The sequence below is a fragment of the Diabrotica virgifera genome, chromosome 1 (genome assembly GCF_917563875.1).
Source record: "Diabrotica virgifera virgifera chromosome 1, PGI_DIABVI_V3a".
Lineage (NCBI taxonomy): Eukaryota > Metazoa > Arthropoda > Insecta > Coleoptera > Chrysomelidae > Diabrotica > Diabrotica virgifera.
The window spans coordinates 157818892-157843153 of NC_065443.1; the positions used below are offsets into that span (position 1 = coordinate 157818892).

At 34.3% G+C, this 24262-nt stretch overlaps 1 protein-coding gene across 1 annotated transcript in view; it reads left to right on the forward strand.

Annotated features, from left to right (window-relative positions):
* Nucleotides 1-1295: 1295 nt before the first annotated feature.
* LOC126878797 (protein artichoke-like) overlaps nucleotides 1296-24262 on the forward strand; it is a 146815-nt gene continuing 123848 nt past the window's right edge. Inside the window, exon 1 of the mRNA XM_050641692.1 lies at nucleotides 1296-1474. The gene's annotated coding sequence lies outside the window, so the exon portion shown is untranslated. The remainder of the gene's footprint in view (nucleotides 1475-24262) is intronic.

Consider the following 24262-nt stretch of genomic DNA (forward strand, 5'->3'; position numbering starts at 1 on the left):
CTCTGTTTGGCTATTTTATATATATTCGTTTCGCCTTCCCTGGTATCAAGTTGATCGTATAGGTTTGAATACGTTTCTGCTTTGGCTTTTGCTACTGCTACTTTCGCTTCCTTCTTCGCGGCCATATTGTTTTGAAGATTTGTGTCGGATCTGGTTTCTTGCTACATTTTATATAATTTTCCCTTCTTTTTTATTTTTCCTTGTACTTCGTTTGACCACCACCAAGTCTCTTTATCCTCAAACTTTTTTCCTGACGTTTTCCCGTAAACTGTACCCAGAGAGTAAACTGAATGTAAGACTAAAATACTTACCATGTCGGGATAGTATCATGAGGTTTTTTTCCTGTTTTTCTCTCGTGATTTACTATGGAATCACTAACACGACATCATTGCATATGGTTGTCTTTTTAAAGACAAACCACATGCTATGATTGTTCTGTGGATATTCTTGAGATAAAGTTGATTCGTCGTCCCAGGAACGTTCTTAAGATAAAGTCGTCCCAGGAACGCAACTCATAAATATTGGCAAAATAAATTTCAAAGTCGTTTACTTTAAAATGTATAATGTCTGAATTGTCAATATGAGTGAATCAAATAAAATTAAATTATTATAATTTTTTTACCAAACAACAAAAATAAAATTTATTTAATTTATTAATGTTTTGTATTTTGATAAAGAATTCCGAGTGGAAGACGAAACGTCAAATAAATTTAATTTCAAACTTAAAATGTGGCTTATTCCCAAATAAAAGAGTAAATTACATAAGATACCACAAGGAAATAGCTTTAGAAAAATACTTTTTCTGACGTTCCAGACTTCACTAGATATTTCAGAATTTTTTGATGACATCACTAATATTCTAGAATTTTAATAGTTCTTCGTTTTCGACAAGAGACTTTTTCTATGTCGGATAAATCTTGCGAAACTCTCGTCACATTATATTCATTTCCCATCATTTTAAATTTTATCATGCTTCAACGTTTTCTTTTTATATTGATGTTATATTTTGAATGTAACTTAAATATCTCTAATTTCAATTAATTACAATTGTGGTTCAATCTAAAAAAAATAGTATTTAATAAATGTTACACAAAATAAAAAATTGCAAACATATTCTCCCCGTTCAGTGCAGTTATCCGCTCCCGCTTTAGAGGGGCAAGAATTGCACCATGTTGAGCCTTTTCCGCTGAAGATACACACCATAGGTGTTTACCAGAGTGTGACTCCAGCTCTCAACATAATTCTTTTTCTAGAAACTTTCAGTATAGTACTCTCTCTTATTTGTTATTGTTGTCTAAAACCATTGTCTCCAGTGTGCGTATCTTAATCGCTTTTCTTATGAGACACGAGTTTCCGTTTCTGTTTTCTTGCTGTTAAGTGACATTAGTGAAACTACGAACCTTCAGAGTATTATTTGTGTGACGAATTTGTTTATTGTTGTTGGTTTTATTCTTAATTTAAGCAATGTAAAAGGGTAAGCTATTTTTATAATTATCCTTTTTTTCACTAAAAGTTGGGTTTTTTTTAATATTTTTAACGAAATTCTGTATATGCAAAAACTAATTGTTTTTGCCATTTATTATGATAACATGTCTAGACAAGTATCTAAGGAATGTAATATGTAATGTTCCTATAAACTATTTCACTAGCAATTATTTTATTTGATGTTATTCAACGCTTTCAACTCTCAACCTTTAACTGTTTTAAATACTGGTCAGTACCTTTATTTATGGTACTTTTCAGAAAACCAAACCAGGAACATAAAACAGAAAAATACAACCAGGAAATTAATTTCAATATATAAAAAATGTAAAAACTATGACATAATTAAAATCAGTATGCCTTCCTTCTATTTTTAAAATTTAAAAATATTTGTTTTTAACCGTTGTTTCTTAAAAAATACACAATTTTGAACGATTTTCAAGATCAAATATTTACGCCAACTGCATTATTTTAGTCCTGTCGCCAGGGGGGGTACAACGGCCTCGTTAATTCAGATGGACTTACTCAAGTTTTTTTTATGTATTTTGACCCGTAGAACACGAATTTTTTGGGTAACAGTTGATCCGAATGTCGATAAGATTGTTATAGACCAAGAACTTGAGGAATCAAATAACAGCGATTTTTGGCAAAACAAAACAATATTTTGTATTTTTTGGGCCATTTTAAGTAAAAAATATTTCTACAAGTTTTTTCGTAGGATGCACAGTTTTCGAGATAAACGCGGTTGAACTTTAAAAAAATCGAAAAATTGCAATTTTTGAACCCGAATAACTTTTGATTAAAAAATAAAATAGCAAGTCTGCTTACCGCATTTGAAAGTTTAAGTCAAATTATATCGGTTTTGATTATTTGCATTGGTAAAAATTTATTTTTTTATTGTTTAACAAAGCTATAAACACGTAGGGTTTCCCGTGCTTTTACATGCGTTTTAACGCATGTAACGTAGAAATAGTCTTGATTGCACTAGTACCTATTCTACCTACTCGTTCGATTTTAAATGAGAAATCATAGAAACATCACTCACGCACTAGTTGTTTGTAGCTTTGTTTAACAATAACACAATAAATTTTTAGCAATGCAAATAATCAAAACCGACATAATTTGACTTGAACTTTCAAAGGCGCTAAGCAGAATTGCTATTTTATTTTTTAATCAAAAGTTATTCGGGTTTAAAAATTGCAGTTTTTCGATTTTTTCAAAGTTCAACCGCGTTTATCTCGAAAACTGTGCATCCTACTAAAAAACTTGTAGAAATATTTTTTGCTTAAAATGACCCAAAAAATACAAAATATTGTTTTGTTTTGCCAAAAATCGCTGTTATTTGATTCCTCAAGTTCTTGGTCTATAACAATCTTATCGACATCCGGATCAACTGTTACCCAAAAAATTCGTGTTCTACGGGTCAAAATACATAAAAAAAACTTGGGTAAGTCCATCTGAATTAACGAGGCCGTTGTACCCCCCCTGGCGACAGGACTATTTATAACTACAGCACTTGTTCTGTTTATGTATTTTGTGATTAGTTAGGGTTTTATAAAATTCGGAGAAGAAATTTTCGCTCCCACTTTTTCAAAAGCTTGCGATATTATTAACTCTATTACACATCAAACAATAAAATTGAAGATATATATTTTAAGAATATATAGAATATATACAGGAGAGCGAGAAAGTATGGAAACACGGTAAATTCTCGGAAACCACTGTAACGACTTTTATAAATTTTGGTGGGTAAGGGTTTTCTAATACGGCCGATATTATAGTGGTAACTAAATTGTTGTCAAATCTTTCGTTTTTTCTGGAAATCTAATGAACTTTCTTATTTCAAATAGAACATCCTGTATATTTTTTGCATTTTGACGTCCTTAACAAATACTGATTATTTTTTATGTTATATTTCCTATACCAAAATGCCATAATTTTGGAGTTATTGCTACAATTGTTAAAAAAAAAAACATTTTTAAACAAATTATAAAAATCAATTTTTTCGGCCGAGATAGACATTATTTTAGGTTCTTTGAATCATTGGAAACAAAAAAGGCCTTTTGTAATTTTTGTCTAAACTTAATCGTTTCCGAATTTAAAACTGAAAAAATTCGAAAAATGACGATTTTCTAGGTTCAAAAACAAAAGTAAGGATAGTTATTTATGAAGCAGTTCGTGAAGTATGCTTTTTGCGAACGCACGCGATTTTTAGAGCACGAGCGACAACGGAGCGAGTGCTATACATCGTGTAAGTTCGCAAAAAGTACTTCACGCACAGTTTCATACAATATTTTATTTACGATAAAGAAATAAAAAATCGTCACTGGAATTCATTTCTATTCTACAATGTTTAGAACTTTGACCTTTTAGAATTTAAAAATCCTAACTACTTTCAAACCACAAAACTGTCAAAAATTTTGTTGTAATAGTCATTGCTCATATTGTCATCACCATGACAACGCGGAATTTAAAGATATTTGATTATATGAAAGTGTGTCAAAAAACCCATTGAAAGTGTGCGAAAAAGTAAATCCCATTTAAAATACATTGTTACTTCACGCACACTGTAAACCCTTCACGCACTGCTATCTATAATGACAGTTTTCAAAAACTAAAAACTTATATTCATAATATGACATAGAGTAGATAAATATTATTTTTGAAACTACGAAGGGACTAAATTCAAGCTCAAACCTTATTTTATCAGTTACCGATAACTAATTTGGGCTTATTTAATTTTAAAATATTTTTTTCTAGTTGTTAATGCAGCCCGATCTCCCGTCCTCTCATATGCGCTTCATTAACAATTAAAAAAAAACAATGTTTTAGAATAAAACGTGCCAAAAACTCTTATAGAGAGCTGATAAAAGAAGGTTTGAGCTTGATATACTAGGTACTTGGTAATTTCAAAAATTATTTTTTACGTGTTTTTGAATCTTGAAAATTTACTAGTCTGATTTTGTATTTTTGATTTTTTTCAGTTTTACATTGTTTATAACTCGAAAACTATTAACTTTAAAGAAAAATTACAAAAGACCTTTTTTGTTCACAATGATCCAAAGAACCTAAAATAATGTCTATCGCGGACGAAAAATTTGATTTTTATAATTTGTTTAAATTTTTTTTTAATAAATGTAGCAATAACTTCGAAATTATGGCATTTAAGTAAAAAATAATCAGTATTTCTTAAGAATGTCAAAACGCAAATAATATACAGGGTATTCCTTTTGAAATAAGAAAGTTCATTAAATTTCCAGAAAAACGGAAGATTTGACAACACTATAATTACCACTATAATATCGGCCGTATTAGAAAACCCTTACCCACCAAAATCTATAAAAATCGTTCCAGCGGTTTCCGAGATATTGCCGTGTTTCCATACATTCTCGCTACCCTGTAGATTGATTTTCTATCTATAGTAACATAAATGAAAAATTTGAATCAGCCATTGAAATTAAAATCAGAATAGAAAGAGTAAGAATCTTTGGAAAGAAGAAAACTTCTGTGTAAATACTATGTAAATATTCGGTTGGGAAAAGATGGTAAAATGCCAAGTGCCTGGTCAATGCCAACCAGTGATAGTGGATATGGAGATAAAGGTGAGGCGGAAAGGTAAACAAGTAGGACACCAGAAAGTGAAGTGGTGGAAGTTAAAAGATAAGGATTTAACAAGAGTTTTTAAGTGTAGAGTGCTGGAAGATCTTGAGAAAAAAGATGCTGTCAATGACTGTGGGAAGCCAACAGCAAAGTTGTAGTACGAGTGGAAAAGTAAGTGCCAGTAAAAACATCTGGAAAAGGGCCTCCTAAGGACAAAAAAACTTGGTGGTGGAATGATGAAGTGCAAAAGAAGGTTAGAGAGAAGAAAGAGTCTGGAAAAAGCTCTGAAACTGAGGAAGATAAGGAGATATACAAAGTAACAAAGAGGGAAGCAAAGCGCTCTGTAGTTACTGCTAAGGAAAGATCGTTTGCACAGCTGTATGAACAGTTAAAAACACTTAAGGGGATGAAAAGGGTACAAAGCATTATTAAAGCAAGGGACAAATCTTTAAAGGATTTGACTCATGTACAGCAGATTAAGAGTACGGATGGAAGAGTGTGAAGTGTTCTTCTTCAAGTGCCGTCTTCGTTAGGTTGGAAATCATTACGACTATCTTCACCTTTGATACTGCTGCTCTAAACAACTTACAGCAGTTACAATCGTTCCATTATCTCAAATTGTTTAGCCAGGATATATGTCGTCGGTCTAAGCTTATTCTGCCCAGTATCTTTATGTTTATATTTTTATTCATGAGTACTTTAGAAAGTTGCTAATTAGTATGGTATAGTTAGACCCAAACCCTGACATCCAAAGCAAAAGTTATCCTCCAACACCAAATTGTTCTATATGGTACACATATAGTTCAGTAAAAAGTTACACTATTTCGAGCGTCGGGTTTAGGAGGGAGTGGGGGGAGAAGTCGGTAAATTAGTAGTTTTTACGTTTTTCGCAAATATTTCCAAAACTATGCGGTTTAGCGTGAAGAAGGTTTAGAGCAAAAATATTTTATATCAAATTTAAAACAAGAAAGGCCTAATTGTTTTAAAATCAAAATTTCCGGAGTTACGGAGAGTGTAAAAGTAGAGGTTTTTCATATTTTATATTTTTTGGGAACATTATATTATTATTACTGAGGAAACTAATTTTCTTTAACAGAATTGTGTTTTGTAAACGTAATTTGCTATTTCAGTAGCCGGTGGTATGTTGGTGATAAGCCCTGGAAGGAACGTCACCTCACCACCTTCTGAAGGGGCGCTACTTTTTAACCTTTCAGAGATAACGTGGCATGATGGTACATAAAGTGTAACGTGCGGACTCACAGTCCGCACATCCAGACAAGGTCCAAAAATCAAATATTTTCGGAAAAACGGCCTGAGAACTTGTCAATTGTTTAAATAAAAAGACAAAAAAAAACATTTGCAAACAAATTTATTATAACTTGCACTTAAACTCATGCATCAAAAATAAAAGTGAACGGATATATCCTTTTCACATTTTGAGTCCTATAAATCACAAAAACCTAAATTAAAAAAATACAAAACATTCATTTTTAAGAAACTAAACAATGACTAAATAAAAAACAAATGTTTGAGCAGCGCAAAGTAGATACATGAATGAATGGAAATAAGTCATTTATCGCTGCTGTCTTCGGAGATTCTAAGATTCTCTCCTTAATGTCTTCTTCCATGTCGGTATCGTGGTCCTGTACTTCTTCATAATCTCCTTCCAAACTAGCATCATCATCGTCAGGTTCAGCTTCTGGCTCAGAATCAGAGAGAAATTCCGCATGCAGCTTTTCAAGATATGCTAGTTGCTTTTCGAAACGCATCTTAAAAAATCTGTAAGAAAAATAAGTTTATATTAATCAAATATACAGAAAACGTAATCAGTAGATCACTCCCAATTATAAATTACATAAATATTTTTATATTTACCCTAAAAACAAAATATTTTAAAACTGAATCTTACCTGAAGATTTGTGACAACTTGTATAACGTGCGGACTCACGTTCCGCAAGTCAATATAGCAGAAGAACTAAACGCACTAAGGCTACGGCTCCACGGGCGAGAAATTGACGCTAGCAGTAGCAGTAAAATGGGCTTAAGGTTCCGCGGAACGGAATAGGAATAGCCGAACTGTACCGACTACAGACAATTCTCACAAGAGTACTGAATAGTGAATAGAGTATCCCCTTACTTGAAGCTAGCGAGCACGCCACGACCGAGATCGTAATTAATCGTCAGAAATCGACAAATATTTAGAAAAGCTGAATCATAGTCCGCACGTTAACTCTGAAAGGTTAAGGGAAAACCCAGACCTAGGTAATAAAAACCTGTAGTAAGGAGAATCCCAATCTAAAGTTTCTATGGACAATGTCTTTCTATGGACATGCATATATCTTTCTAATAGTAAATTGCAACAAAATAATTTTAAATAGGCCCGAAATATTTCTTGCATAATAATGATGATTTTAATGCAATGATTTCCAAGTAAGCTTATTCATCAGTTTCAGTTCTCTTCAAATACAACATCGTCCTCTTCTACATCTTCGTATATAATGGTTCTGACCTTATTGTTACATCTTAGGCCTGAGCAATTGCTGCATATGGTTGAGCAGTTTAGACTACTCTTGCTACACTCACAGGATGCATTCGTCTTTGCAACTACACATTATGAGGAAAAGTAATTCCTCGGGAGTTGCAGCACGTATTGTAAATAGTGTTAAGTGTTCGTTAATCTTCTTTCAACCCTACTAAAGCGGATTCTACTTCTCATTCAGCCACTGCTGTACCTGGCGGTTGGTTCTGAACGAATTCTGGCTGGAAGCTCCTGAAGTAGGGAGTAGTGCGGCTAACTTGAGCAAATAATGTATAGGCTGCTTTGCAATAACCTTCAAGTAAGACTGGTTGCGAAAGCAATCTAAATGTTTCATGTGCCTGGCACCAAACACCGCAGTAAGGAAATGATTTCCGGCGTCGGTACTGCACTGAAGAAGAGCTCTTCAACGAAGAGCCTCGTTGGCTTACACTGTCCTATTGTAATTTTCCCGGTATAATTTTTCCATGTAAAGGCGTATATTGCAAGGAGTTTATCTTTCATATTCCCAATACCTCGCTGAATATCAGCAATAATGTAGACTTTTTCCTGCTGATTGCCTTTCTTTGGTATCAGCAGTTTCAATTTCTTCTCTGATGGTGCGTGGACGGTCAACAAGATTAGTAGGTCCGTACCATCACCAATAACACAATATTCAACGTCTTTCTTAGCTTCATAAGTAGTTGTTAAAGCTATTAATAAATAAGTGTCATCCGATATTTGCAAGTGCACTGTAATAAGTGAAATAAGACCCATTTTGTTGTCAGCGTTTGCTGTCCAGCCTTATTTTACTGAAAATTTTAAAGATCGCAATAATATCTACATGTACACTTTCTGCAACGACCCATTTTGTTGTTAGCGTTTGCTGTTCAGCTTTATTTTACTGAAAAATTTAAAAATCGCAATAATATCTACATGTACATGTACACTTTCCGCAACTTTGGAACTGTTCTTTTTATGGGCCATTCCACGAACATACGCCTGTTTTGGATTACTTCGACAACGAATATTTTACTGTGCAACATAAGAAGTACGAAAGTAAACGGCGCTAATAATTATTCCAATAAACAACAATGTTACTTTCGTTCTTCTTATTTTGCACAGTAAAATATTCGTTGTCAAAGTAATCCAAAACAGGCGTATGTTCGTGGAATAGGGTATAGAAGGATTGTGCATAGTTGACGAAAAACGTTAAAAGCTACAAATTACGCCCCCCCCCCCAAACGCGACGTAAGGCTCGTGAAGGTTATATATGAGCAGCGTACACCAGAAGGACTTGTGTCACGGATAAGTAAGAAAGAAGATAAAGGCATAGAGCGCATCACGCTGGCCTAGTTTTTTGCATTCGATTAGGGTACCACAATGGAATCTTATTACCCAGGATTCCATTGTGAAGAGCATTTGGCTACGATAGTTGTGCCCCCATCGCGCATCAGCGTGCTATGGGGGGGAAAGGGATGGCCTGGGGCATTGGAGCGAGGTGGGGTGATCCCTGTATATACTCGGGTCAAAACACCTCGCCCCAATGAATTGTTACACCCGAATGTACTCTTTCGAGAGGGTGGACATTCCCACAGGTCGGGTTAAATCAAATTGCTTGCTTGCTTAGGACTTGTGTCAGATAAGTTTTCCAGTGAGGGTTGGTTTGTACCAAGGCTCTTCACAAAGTTTCTACCTGTCAAATCTTGTTAAGGATATATTGACAGATAAGGTTTGCTGATGATATCGTGTTAGTAGAGGAGAGCAAATAAATGTTGGAAGAGAAGTTGGATAAAAGCTATTGAAGAGGAAGGACTTAAGTTAGCAGGTCGAAAACAGAGTATATGCGGTTTGGACAACAGGAATGTTTGCGGCATAGAATTACTTGGAGAAAGATTAGGACGAGAAATAAGGAAAAAAACTAGGGGAGTAAACTAGATCGGCAAATTGCCACTGGATACAGGTTGGTTGGTTTCACTGGAAAAGAATATGCGGGGTACCCTTTGATCAAAAGATCGGGGAAATAAAAATGTTACGGTGGATGCTGGGTAAGGCTAGCAGAAATAGGATCAGGAAAGACTTAATTAGGAAAAGAGGCTAAGTGACTACAGTCTCAAAAAAGATTCAAGAACAAAGACTGCAATGGTTTGGTCACGTTAGACGTAGAAATGAGAACTATGTGGGACGAAGAATAGAGCTGTTAGAAGTTGATAAAAGGAGAGGTAGAGGAATACTTAGGAGAAGATGCAAGGACTGTGTGGTAGGGGATTTGAGAGAGAAAGGTTTAGGTGAAGAAGGCACAATGGACAGAAACGAGTGGCAAAGAAGAGAGTAAAGAACAGCGACTCGTTAAAAGGGAAAAGCTAAGGCATATGTTTGGACTGATAAAAAGCAACAAGGTTAGGTATAGAAAGTTGTCATCATCGGCGACCGCTGACAATAATTCATGGAGGGCCATGGTCGTCCGTTGGCATTTTTAGGCTCTGTATTGGCTAATTGGAAGAAACTCCACACTGTCGATGCATAATAAGTTACTAATTTACAAACAAATATTGAGACCTGTATGGACTTATGGATGCCCACTATGGGGGTGTACTAGACCAAGTAATATAACAGTAATACAAAGATTCCAGAACAAAATACTAAGAAATATTGTAGATGCTCCTTGGTATGTTACAAACAGTGATCTCCATAAGGACCTAGGAATGGAAACTGTGGAAATAATCATCAAGAAGATGGCAGGAAGTCACGAGCAACGACTTCACATGCACGAGAATATTGAGGCAATCCAGCTCCTCGATACTACTGGGCAAGTTAGAAGACTGAAGAGGACAAAACCTTATGAACTAGTTTAAGTGATAGGTGATAGTGAAAAGCAGAGCATAGTGCTTGTGCGCGTTAGTGTGTATGCTAGAATAGTGCACTATCTTGTTAGGTTAGATTAAGAGACGCTATAGGGCAAGCTCTTAATTTTAAGGAACAGTAATAATTTAGGTTAGATTAAAATTGCTCATTGGTCAAGTATGACCAGATTGTAATTGTAATAATCATCATCGTAGTGATGATTATGGGAAAAAAAAAATATGTTTGGACTGATAAAAAGCAACAAGGTTAGGTATAGAAAGTTGTCATCATCGGCGACCGCTGACAATAATTCATGGAGGGCCATGGTCGTCCGTTGGCATTTTTAGGCTCTGAAGTTTTACATGGTGTGGAGGCCAGTCACACGCATAACTCCTTAAAAGTTCTAAACGATATTTATCTAAAATATTACTTTCTTGTTTCTTTTTTGAGGAGATCTTTTCGGCGTTATGTGTGTTTTGCTTATTTGACTATAGTTGCCCATGTTTTTCTTTCCTTTGCTTGTTTTTCCCATTCTCGTATTCCTAGGTCTTTCAAATCCTGGTTAATACCATCAATCCATCTCTTTCTAGGCCTACCTCTCGGTCTCTTCCAATTTAATTATTTTCTAAAAACTTTTTTTGTATTTCTCTTATCATCCATCTTTTCTACGTGTCCTAACCAACTCAGTTGTTTACTTCGTATTTCTTTTATGATATTCGGCCTGTTAAACACTCTATTTATTTCGTGGTTCATTCTTATACGCCATTCTCCATTCTCCTGTATAGGTCCATATATTTTCCTTAAGATTTTTCTTACCCATATAATAAGTTGTTCCTCTTGTTCACTAGTCGATTGTAGTATTCGATTGACTGTCGGAAGAGAAGCACGTGAATGTGACTCTGTTCTGTAGTGAAACGAAATCAGTATAAAAGCGGTAAGCCGTTCTTTTATTTGAATATAATTTATTAGTATCTGCAATTAGTATACAATAGAAAAACAATAACAACAAAAGTTGAGAGCAGGTCTTGTCTCCGCAGAGTGGGACTGGACAGGCCTGCTATCGCTATGTATGTTTTTATCGTTTTTATCGCATGTGTTATAAATAAAATAGGCCAGTCCTTCAAACAATAATTATTAAATTAGTCAAATTGTTTATTTATATGAATTATTGTAAATATGGCTTACAACCAGCAGCCTGTGCTTGACACACAGGAACCAATGGCAGAAGCCAACCAAAATATGATTATGCAAGTGAACCAGGCGCTTTTTGAAGAAAATTATAAAAGGTCGCAAAACGAACAGACTCTATTTAATGCTTGGAAAGCTGCCGAGAGCCACAAAACCAAATTGTGTGATACAGTAAGCATACTTGAAAGAGAACTAGCACAGTTAAAATCTCAATATACAGAGTTGGCAACAAAAGTTAATTTAACTGAAAAAGAAAATGAAATAGAATATTTAACAGATGAAGAAGAGCTCGCTAAGGAGACAGAGTGGATTAGGGTTCAATCAAGAGCCAGTAAGAAACGTAAGATGGATACTTCACCATACATCTCACCACAAAAACATAGCTCCAAAGAAACTGCAGTTAGGAAAGCCAAAATGCCTCCACCTGTGGTAGTGGAAGGCTTCAAAGAATATGAAGTCCTATATAACTTCCTTAAATCGAAGATAACAAACTTTACTACTAAACTGGTGAATAGTGAAGTGATAAAAGTTAATGTACAAGACGGTGAAGAGTACAGAAAATTAATAAAAGCTTTAAGAGAGGAAAATATCCAATATCACTCATACGAAAACAAACAAGAAAGACCGATAAAAGTTATAGTAAAGAGATTACATCACACTTGCTCGTCCCAAAAAATTGTTGAAGATCTGCAAAAAAGAGGCTATAAAGCCATAGACGCAGTTAAAAAGCTAAAGTGGCAAACCAAACAGCCATTAGACATGTTTATGTTAACCTTCAAACCAGACGAAGATATCAACAAAATATATGGGATAACGGACATCCTAGGAACAAAAGTTGAAATTCAGCCTTTTAAAAATTCCAAACTAATACCGCAATGCAAACGATGTCAAGCATATGGTCACACATGGAAGTTCTGTGCTAGAGGGCCAAGGTGTGTTAAATGCACAAAGAAACATCTTACTAAAGATTGCGACAAACCTGAAAATGTTAAACCAAAATGTGTCCATTGTGGCGAAAACCATCCTGCCAACTACCGAGGATGTATCGTCGCAAAGGAAATGCAGAAAATAAAAAACAGAGGTCTGAAAAAGACGAATTTGCCACACACTCCAGACAGAAGGTCAACTGAAACCAAGTCAAATGCTGGTGAAAGAAAACAAGCACAGAAAGTTACTAGTAATAAGACATATAGTGCGGTAACAAAAGGTCACAATGAAAATTATCAGAATGATAAATACCAAAAAACAACAGAGATTGAAAAAGAAACAGAACAAACCCTACAAATGATATTACAGGAGTTGAAAAAATTAAATGAAAGGGTCACTTCCCTGGAATATAGAGCTCAAGGTGCTATTCCAAAGGTAAGAAATGGCTAATGATCTTAGAATTGTCGCATGGAATGCCAACGGGTTGCTTAATCATCAACAAGAACTACAAGCAATCCTTGACATCGAAAAAATTGATTTGTTTCTTGTCTCTGAAACGCATTTCACAAATCAATCCTATATCAAATTTAAAGGATATAAGGTATATCATACAATACACCCTGACAATGCGGCCAAAGGAGGCAGTGCAATCATCATAAAGGATAATATATGTCATCATGAAGAGTTGGAATATAAAACTGAACATATTCAAGCCACTACAGTACACATAAAAACTAAAACTTTTAAAATAAATATAAGTTCAATATACTGCCCACCTAAACATTCCATTAAAAAAGAGCAGTATAATGAATTCTTGAAAAGCTTAGGGGAAAGGTTCATTATTGGAGGTGACTTCAATGCAAAGAACACACACTGGGGCTCTAGAATCAATACTACTAAGGGAAAGGAGCTTTTGTTAGCCATTAAAGAACAGAGGTGTGAAGCACTATCAACTGGTAGACCAACCTACTGGCCTACGGATAGAAACAAGACCCCTGATTTAATAGACTTCTTTATTATTAAGAATATTTCAACTAATTTCATAGACATTGATGACTGTTGGGACTTAAATTCTGATCATTCCCCTATAGTACTAACCATGAGTGACAGGATTATTAAAAAACAAAGTAACCCCACATTAACAAATAAATGGACGGATTGGGATAGTTTTAAGCTAAGCCTTGAAGAGAGAATAAATCTAAGTGTACCAATACAAAACGCAGAGCAATTAGATAAAGAAGCAGAATTGTTGGTGAACAATATCCAGCAAGCAGCATGGGAAAACACTCCTACGCTGAAACCTAGGGTAAAAGGAAATAATTATCCAAAGGAAATAAGGAACATGATAATTGAAAAAAGAAAACTGAGAAGAATCTGGCAACAAACAAGGTCTCCTCAAGATAAGACTAAACTAAATCGTGCAAGTCAACAACTCAAAAGAACTATCCTACAATTAAAGAATGACTCGATTAATTCTTACTTACAGGAGCTAACAGATGACGGTAGTACAGATTATTCCTTATGGAAAGCTACTAAAAGACTGAAAAGACCTATTATGCACTCTCCTCCTATTAAACTAGAAAATGGTAACTGGGCCAGAAGTAGTGCACAAAAAGCAGAGCTATTTGCCATACATCTTGAAAATACATTCAAACCAAATGAACCTCAAGGGGATGAAGAAAGATGGGAGGAACCTGTTCAATTAGAGGAAGAAATTCGGCTAACTACACCAAAAGAAGTACTTGAAGAAATAAGGGAAAATATTAATCCGAAGAAAGCTCCGGGATATGATCTAATTACGGGTGAGCTGTTGAAAAATCTTCCCCGAAGAGCTATCGTAAAATTAACAAACCTCTTTAACGGTGCATTCAGATTAAAATATGTACCAATGATATGGAAGATGGCGGAAGTCATTATGATTCTTAAACCAGGAAAACCAGCACATGAGGTTTCGTCATACAGACCGATATCTCTGCTTCCTGTAATATCGAAGCTGTTTGAGAAACTGCTCCTTAAGCGAATAAAACCAATTATTGAAGCAAGGAATTTGATACCGACACATCAATTCGGATTTAGAAATAAGCATTCAACAATTGACCAGGTGCACAGAATCACAAATATTATCGAAAGATCCCTAGAAGAAAAGAAAGTCTGTTCAACTGTATTTCTTGATGCTGCACAGGCTTTTGATAAAGTCTGGCATGAAGGTTTAACATACAAACTAAAATGTTTTTTACCTATACAGTACTCAAAACTTTTACAGTCATACATAAAAGGACGACATTTTAGAATTAAGCAAGAAGACTGTTTTTCAGACTTAAAAGAAATTAGAGCAGGTGTTCCACAAGGCAGTGTGTTGGGTCCGGTCCTATACCTACTATACACGTGTGATATACCTGTACTGGAAAACAACACAGTTGCCACCTTTGCTGATGATACAGCTATTCAAGCAGTAGGGACGACAAGTGAAGAGGCGACCAACAAGGTCCAAATAGCAGTTAACCAAATCTATAAGTGGACACAAAAATGGAGAATCAGGCTAAATGAAGCTAAATCTGTCCATGTTAATTTCACCAACAAAAAAATACAATATATACCAGTTATAATCAGCAATATCCAAGTACCATATGCAGATACTGCTAAGTATTTGGGTATAACATTAGATGCAAAACTACGCTGGAAGGTGCACGTTAAGAAAAAAAGGGAAGAACTAAATATAAGATATAAAAAAATGTATTGGCTAATTGGAAGAAACTCCACACTGTCGATGCATAATAAGTTACTAATTTACAAACAAATATTGAGACCTGTATGGACTTATGGATGCCCACTATGGGGGTGTACTAGACCAAGTAATATAACAGTAATACAAAGATTCCAGAACAAAATACTAAGAAATATTGTAGATGCTCCTTGGTATGTTACAAACAGTGATCTCCATAAGGACCTAGGAATGGAAACTGTGGAAATAATCATCAAGAAGATGGCAGGAAGTCACGAGCAACGACTTCACATGCACGAGAATATTGAGGCAATCCAGCTCCTCGATACTACTGGGCAAGTTAGAAGACTGAAGAGGACAAAACCTTATGAACTAGTTTAAGTGATAGGTGATAGTGAAAAGCAGAGCATAGTGCTTGTGCGCGTTAGTGTGTATGCTAGAATAGTGCACTATCTTGTTAGGTTAGATTAAGAGACGCTATAGGGCAAGCTCTTAATTTTAAGGAACAGTAATAATTTAGGTTAGATTAAAATTGCTCATTGGTCAAGTATGACCAGATTGTAATTGTAATAATCATCATCGTAGTGATGATTATGGGAAAAAAAAAATATGTTTGGACTGATAAAAAGCAACAAGGTTAGGTATAGAAAGTTGTCATCATCGGCGACCGCTGACAATAATTCATGGAGGGCCATGGTCGTCCGTTGGCATTTTTAGGCTCTGAAGTTTTACATGGTGTGGAGGCCAGTCACACGCATAACTCCTTAAAAGTTCTAAACGATATTTATCTAAAATATTACTTTCTTGTTTCTTTTTTGAGGAGATCTTTTCGGCGTTATGTGTGTTTTGCTTGTTTGACTATAGTTGCCCATGTTTTTCTTTCCTTTGCTTGTTTTTCCCATTCTCGTATTCCTAGGTCTTTCAAATCCTGGTTAATACCATCAATCCATCTCTTTCTAGGCCTACCTCTCGGTCTCTTCCAATTTAATTATTTTCTAAAAACTTTTTTTGTATTTCTCTTATCATCCATCTTTTCTACGTGTCCTAACCAACTCAGTTGTTTACTTCGTATTTCTTTTATGATATTCGGCCTGTTAAACACTCTATTTATTTCGTGGTTCATTCTTATACGCCATTCTCCATTCTCCTGTATAGGTCCATATATTTTCCTTAAGATTTTTCTTACCCATATAATAAGTTGTTCCTCTTGTTCACTAGTCAAGGTCCATGTTTCTGATGCATACATCACTACAGGTCTCATTATTGTTGTGTATAGTTTTACTTTTGAATTAATGGATACTGATTTTGACTTTATGATATTTTGTAGGCTGTAGCAGCATTTGTTTCCAAGTGCAATTCTTGCTGTTACCTCATCACTGTTTTTATTTCGTTCTGTTATTGTTGATCCTAAATATTTGAAACGGTCCACTCTTTCAAATATTTGCGCACTCAGAGATATGTTGCCTTTCGTTTGTACTTTTTCCCGAGTTGTTATCATGTACTTTGTCTTTGAGACATTAGCTTCTAGACCCATAGTCTGTGCCGCTTCTTTAAAATATGTATAAATTTTTTCTGGGTCTTTTAATGTCCAGCTGATTATGTCTATATCATCTGCGTAGTCAACGACCTGATTGAGCTTTGTAAATATTGTACCATCCCTATCTATAGGAGTTTTCCTGATTACTTGTTAAAACGCAAGGTTAAAAAGTGTTGTTGACAGTGCATCCCCTTGTGTTAGACCTTCATTAATGTTAAATTCATCGGACAGTAGTTGATTTTGGATCCCTACTTTTGCTTTGGTGTTGGTTAGGCATAGTTTTACTAATCTGATTTGTTTTTTGGCACATTTAACTCTTGCATTGCGCTATATATTTCCTTTCTAATTATTGAGTCATACGCTTGTTTGAAATCTACAAATAGATGATGTAGTTCGGTATTCCGCTCGTAGAATTTTTCCAGCGTTTGACCCAAAATACCTAGATGTAATCCGGAGTAGAAAAACATGAGTTCTGCAATTTGTTTAAAAAAATTTTAAGCAATGTCTGCCCAAAAATTTCCCAAGGCACCCTCTAGATTTGTTAAAGGGGACATTTTTGAATAAGAATCCGCAAAGAAACAGAATCATATTTGTTTCCTACAGGAGCGGCCTCGAGGCATGGATTAAAACTAATTAATTGTTAGACAATTTGATTCTTAATTTAAGATCTTAAGAGCGGTTTGCTGCTTTTTGCGCTTGTTTGTTTTTGTTATTATTTAAAAACCGTTGTGTGTAGTGTGCGTATCCTAAATCTCTTTATTAAGCTCGATTTATTTCCGTTCTTTTCGTGATGTTTGTAACAAATGTATGTCAGTAAGGTTAAGAATACAAGCCATTTTTAGCTGTCTTACGAAACAAAAAATAATAGCAAACGAGTAATCAACCTAAGGTGTAGGGTATGTTTGCAGTAGTCTAGTAGTATAAAAATATTTATAGCTTAGTAGAACGGTTAACGAAATATGAAATTTTGAACTTTTGCAGAAACGAAAGCATTACCCACAGAACTATTTACAAGGCTATAAAAAAACTACAGAAGAAGGATTCAGTTTATTTTAACATTTTAGCAGATACGTAAGAATTATTTAAGATTTTTCAGGAAAGTATAATGGGAAGAATACTAAATTGTCATTAACGGACAATGTTTAAACCATCTAGGATAGGCAAACGGTACCGTTCTTCTAACGATGCCAAAGAATAACTATAGAGAATGTTTTAACACCTAGAAATATCAAGAAGACAAAAAAGTTGGATTAAACATGCATTATAACAAAACGATGAAAAAGAAAAAGGAGAGTCAAGCAAAAACAAATGGAAGAAGTTAATCAATACTACAACGTATACAATTTTCAGATGGAAGAAGAAAAGCCGTAACAATTAAAATGCTACCAGACAAGTGGAAAAACTTAAGTGAAAAAACAGAGAAACTATTAGACAAAATAATACGATTATTATAGTAGATTGAAAACCATGGACATACATAATAATATACATTATCTTGGAGGTAAATCTCCCTACGGTAGTAGCTTACCAGCAAAATACATATTTCAGTAAACGTTTCGGCAATTTATATTTCTATTAATCGCTCACTAGAATAACTAATAATAATAATAATAATAATGGTGGATTAGCGATCCTAAACATAAATTATTATTCTCCATTCTCATGGGTGTGCATTTTATACCTACTGCCAGGTGTCAGTTTTTGTTCCACGGCAAGTATCCCTGCTACTCTCTGGGTACTGGCGCCACGAATACCCAGAAAGCATCCCCCATTCGCAGGGGGCCGCGCCTAATAGAATAACTGACAAAAAACTCCCACAGGGAGATGGTGGATTATGAATACTACAGAGCAGGGTGAAACTTTGAAATTATAATGTATGGAAACCACTTATGGAATATCATTTTTTGTGTAGGTACTTATTTTAGAAAATTATAAAGAACGCTAGGATACGTCAACTTTTAAATTCAAATACATACACACTGTTTAAACATAAATTTTAACAAACAGGGTGATTCACGCAAGTCTATCATAGTCCATGATCTTTAATTTTAATGAAATACCCTTTATATTTTTATGTTTTTAGAAGCTACTTAACAACCTCTTCTTAAAAAAGTGTATTAGGGTATATTATGTAGGGTCTATTATGAATAATAGGTACAAGGTGAAATTTTGAAATTTATATATTATAATTTTCGTCAAGATATTAAATAGGTACATAAAATTTTGAAATTAATAATTTATCACACTTTGTATAAGGGCATTTTTTATGAAATTGGCTCAATAATGACATCAGTTTTCTAAACTAACCATACGTCAGTCAATAACAGCAAAAATAGGATATTTCCTCCGAATTCTATCCTACATAGATTTTCATGAAATTTTTGGAATAGCCTCTACTTACCTCCTAACCTCAAAATCTATCCTTTGCCGATGTGCGCTTATTATTTTATAGGGGTAAAAACTACCCCTTATTGCCAAAATTTAATAAAACTAGTTGTAACATAAATCACAGTACCTACTTTTTAGGCTTTTGAAGTTTTTTACTTTTTTTTTTACTTTTTAGGTGTTTGATGAAGTTAAGTAAAGATTTTTTTATATTTCAAAACATTACTGTTGTTTGGTTAAATAATTTAACCCTTATAAACCACCCCACCAATACCAAAATTGATAATGAAATGTGTAAAAAAGTTATTTACGAACATTTTTAATTCATTTGTTGAATTAAAATACAGCTTATGGACTCTGCTAGGCTTGCTCGAATCACCTTGTACATTTAAATTTATGTTTAAAAAGTGCCCATTTATATATAAAATTCGACGGATCTCAGCGTTTTTTATAATTATTTAAAATAAGGACAGAAATAATTTTATGTCGTAAGTGCTTTCCACAATGTATACACGGTGTAACAAAAAGGCAGGTCATAAATTAAATCACATATTGGGATCAAAAATATTTCGATTGAACCTAATTTACCTTAGTACAAATGTGCACATAAAACAAGTTACAGTCTTTTAAAGTTACAAAATAAAAATGGATTTTTTCCAACATGAAAAATATTAGAGATGTTTTATTTAAAATGGCCATATGGCATGCTTATGGCAGGAACATCTTAAAAAAATAAAGTGAAATTTGTGCGCCCCATAAAAATGTTATGGGGGTTTTGTTCCCTTAAACCCCTCCAAATATTTGTGTACGTTCCAATTAAATTAGTACTGTACTAAGGTAGAAGCTACAGTGCATAGATTCTATAGGTGCCGGTGGGGGATGGCGTCCATGCACATTATTATAGTCGGTGTATGAGAGAGAAAGTATTCGAAATAATGAAATAACAAATTTTATATTATTTGTTATTTTATTATTTCGAATACTTTCTCTCTCAAAAACCGACTATAATACTGTGCAAAGACACCATCCCCCACCGGCTCCTTTAGAATGTGTTAGGTTCAATCGAACTATTTTTTCCCTGAATATGTGATTTAATTTATGACCTGCCTTTTTGTTAAACCCTGTATTTTTGTGATAAGTCACTGCATATTATTATTGGGAAACACAAATTGCTGTTATAACTGAAACTACCGCAATTATAAAACTTATACTGAAAAGTATAATTAATTCATTTTAATTAAACTAATAATGTCGCCTTCTATTTCAGTACGTCATTCTAATTCTAATTGTAATCTATTACTTAATCACGAAATTAATTATACCTAATAGTGGCTTCACCAACCAGAACAACTTCATAATTAAAGATTCACTTACTATCTTTTCTGGTGGAAATAATTATTGATAGAGCTGTGAAAGTTTCAATTGCATATACTTATAATAAATGGTTCTTATTTCTATCATAGTTGTTTAGAAAATATTTCTTTTGTAATTATAGACAGATGGAAACTGATCTGCATTCCTTAAAACTTTGTGTAAATAGAAATATGTTTAGCACTTACTATAACTTTTTCCTTTGGAATGTTTTAATCGTTCTATATGAATGTATACTTTATCTGTATAAGTATAAACCATAGTCTAGTCGTAGTAACATAGGACCCGTGGGAAATTCTTGCTCGCCGTGATTTTATGGTGGTATTATAGGTTTTTTGGGTCGCTGAATCCAATGGAAGTGGTGTGGAAGCCCAAATATGGTGCGTTTAATTGTTACTAACAAATTATGGAAAAATTAGGTATTTCTCAGGAATTATTAGAAGCCCTGTAAATAAATTGATAGTGTTAAGGTCTTCTCTGGTGTATTTTTGGTCGCTGAATCGAATGCGACTAGTCGCGACTACTCAAAATATATTCTTATTTTGTTAATAACAAAATAATTGTTTATTCGTCGAAAAGTTCGAAATAATGCGCTATCTTCAGCAAGTTTGTAGTCTTTTTCAAAGTATTTTTATACCCTAAATCGTTTGCCATTAGTCGTTCCTATATATAGCTTAAACCACGTTCCGACTTTGTTATTAATAAATTATTGCAAAAATAACTGTTTATAGTACGTTTACTCACTTTTGCACTAAATTAAAAAAAAACACGTGGATTGACATAAAATTTGGCATACACGTAGCTAACATGTCAAACAAAACAAGTGACATTGTGCCGATGTGTGCTTTTAACCTGAGGGTGAGGTTCACCCCTTTTCGGGCGTGAAAAAGAAACCTTTAAAATAAGTCCGGAAGTGGATAAAATGATTAATTCTAAGAAATTTTTGTTTCATACAGTTTTTTCACTAGGTCAATACTTTCAAATTATTTGCGAGTGAATATTATGTTCATTTTTTAACAAAAAACCCACGTTTTTAGACGATTTTTCGCAAATAACTCAAAAAGTAAGTATTTAAAAAAATTCTTAGCAAAAATATAGACTATAAAAAAGTGAAAAAAATGGTGTATGTGCGAGGTCCGTAGACCTAGTAGAAGCGGAGTTGTAGCTAAGAATAACAGGTTAATATTCGTGAAATTCCAAATCGAATATTTTAACATAAAAGAACCAAAAAATGAAGCACTTTTTGAGGAAAACTCATTACAACTTTTTTAGAGCTTTTAAAAAAAACTTTTTTCTTGTTTTTTGAAAAAGTATCTAGTATCAAAAACAAGCCATCAAAAATACGCTCAAAATAAAGTTGGTCCCTTTTTTTTGGTAAAAAAAAAACGAGAAAATCACCCCCTAATTAGCATCTCAAATGAAATTAATCGTTACCGCTTCACAAGTCGCTATAAGGCACAAGGCGATAAAACCAACAAAAACGTGGTTTTTTTGTTGAAAAATGAACATATTCACTCGCAAATAACTCGAAAAGTATTGACTTAGTGAAAAAACTGTATAGAACAAAAGTTGCTTAGAATATCAGTTTATCCACTTCCGGACTTATTTTAAAGGTTTATTTTTTCATCCCCGAAAAGGGGTGCCATTCACCCCCAGGGTAAAAGAACACATCGTCACAATATTCCTTTTTTTGTTTGACATGTTAGCTACGTGTATGCCAAATTTCATGTCAATATAAGTGGTTTTTTTAAATTTAGAGCAAAAACCATGAGTAAACTACTATAAACCGTTATTTTTGCAATAATTTATTAATAACAAAGTCGGAACGTGGTTTAAGCTATCACGACTAGTGGCAATAGATTTAGCGTATAAAAATACTATGAAAGAGACTACAAACTTGCTGTAGATAGCGCATTATTTCGAGCTTTTCAGTGAATAAACAATAATTTTGTTATTAACAAAATAAGAACACCAAAAATACACCAGAGAAGACCTTAACACTATCAATTTCTATACAGTGCTTTAATAATACCTGAAAAATACCTAATTTTATCATAATTTGTTAATAACAATTAAACCCCACCATATTTGGGCTTCCAGACCACTTCCATCGGATTCAGCGGCCAAAAAACCTATAATACCACCATCAAATTACGGCGAGCTAAAATTTACCACGGGACCCCCTATGTTGCGACTAGACTACCAGGGCATTTAGCACAAAATAAATCGATTTTTAAATACAACACCTAGAGACTTGCAACCTTTTGCATTGTATTCAGGATGATGTCAAGAAAAAACTTCTACTATAGAAAAATGGGTGGAAATACATAGTTGCATTAAAGAGCATAAAATGTGTCTAAAAGAGCATAAACGAGATTTTTTTGTTACTCGGGCGTTTTTGGGGTCGCTGAAGACGAATACGCCATCAGAATTGACCACCGGAGCACCTGGTGCCCATGTTTACTGCTAAGGACACATTATCTAGAGGTTCGAGGTTATCGGCACTAAATTGATGGCAACAGATTACTTATAGGTTTTTGAAGTAGCTGAATACGAATGCGCCTTAAGAACCGATCTCCGGAGCACTTGGTGCCCAGTGCCACTGCTAATGCACGTCATCTTCTGGAGTTTCGGGGGTTGTCTTCACGTCTAGATACTGTATTTAAACATCGATTTATTCCGGAGTGCTAAAGGCCCTGGTCTAGTATAACCATAAAATATAAAACATTTTAAAAGATGTAACGCAGTTGCATATGAATTAAAATATAAAAAAAATGTTACCATTCGGTGAAACCTCTTGAACCATCCACAAAAAAATTGAATAAAATTTCGAATAAAAAGACCAAAAAGAGTCTAAATTAGGCAATATTCTTAAAATTTAATTTCTGTGATCTGTGTTGTTTCTAATCTCTCAAAGTGAAGATGATTTATAACGTATGCTGCACCAATTTATTATAACCGCTAGAAAATTTAACATGTTAATTTCCCCAAAAAAGATTAAATGCATGGTTATAACAGCAAATATATATAATAAGGTGTAAATTAGAGCTGGAGGGTCAGATAATAGAACAAGTCATGGAGTTTAAATATCTAGGCATCACACTATCTAGCTAAGGAAAGCTCGAAACAGAAGTGGAGATCATTGGAGAAGTGAATAAAGAAAACAGAGCCACAGGTTGCCTGAATGAAACAATACGGAGAAATAAAAATATCGGAAAAGAAGTAAAAGGCAGAATTTACAAAACAGTCATCAGACCAATAATGACATACGCAGCAGAAACACGACCTGATACATAAAGCACAAAAAGAATACTAGAAACAGCAGAGATAAATACTTCGAAAAATCGATGGTAAGACACTATGGGATGAAGCTAGAAGTGCAGACGGAGATGCAAGGTGGACAACATTAATAACTTGGTGAAAACAGGAGAGTAGAATGGAACGACCACACAAGCCGAATGACAACAAATAGAGTAGTAAGGACGGCGAGAGACGGTTCCCCAATAGGAAGACGATCAGTGGGAAGACCACGAAAACGATGGTATGACAACTTACTGGAGGCATATTGAAAAATAGACAGAGTCATGTCTACACAAAAAGAAGAAGAAGAAGATCGTTCAACTACTCCCACTTTCCGTTTAGTTGTTACATGTTTAGTCCTACAAACAATCTTTTCTTCTAGAAACTCCGC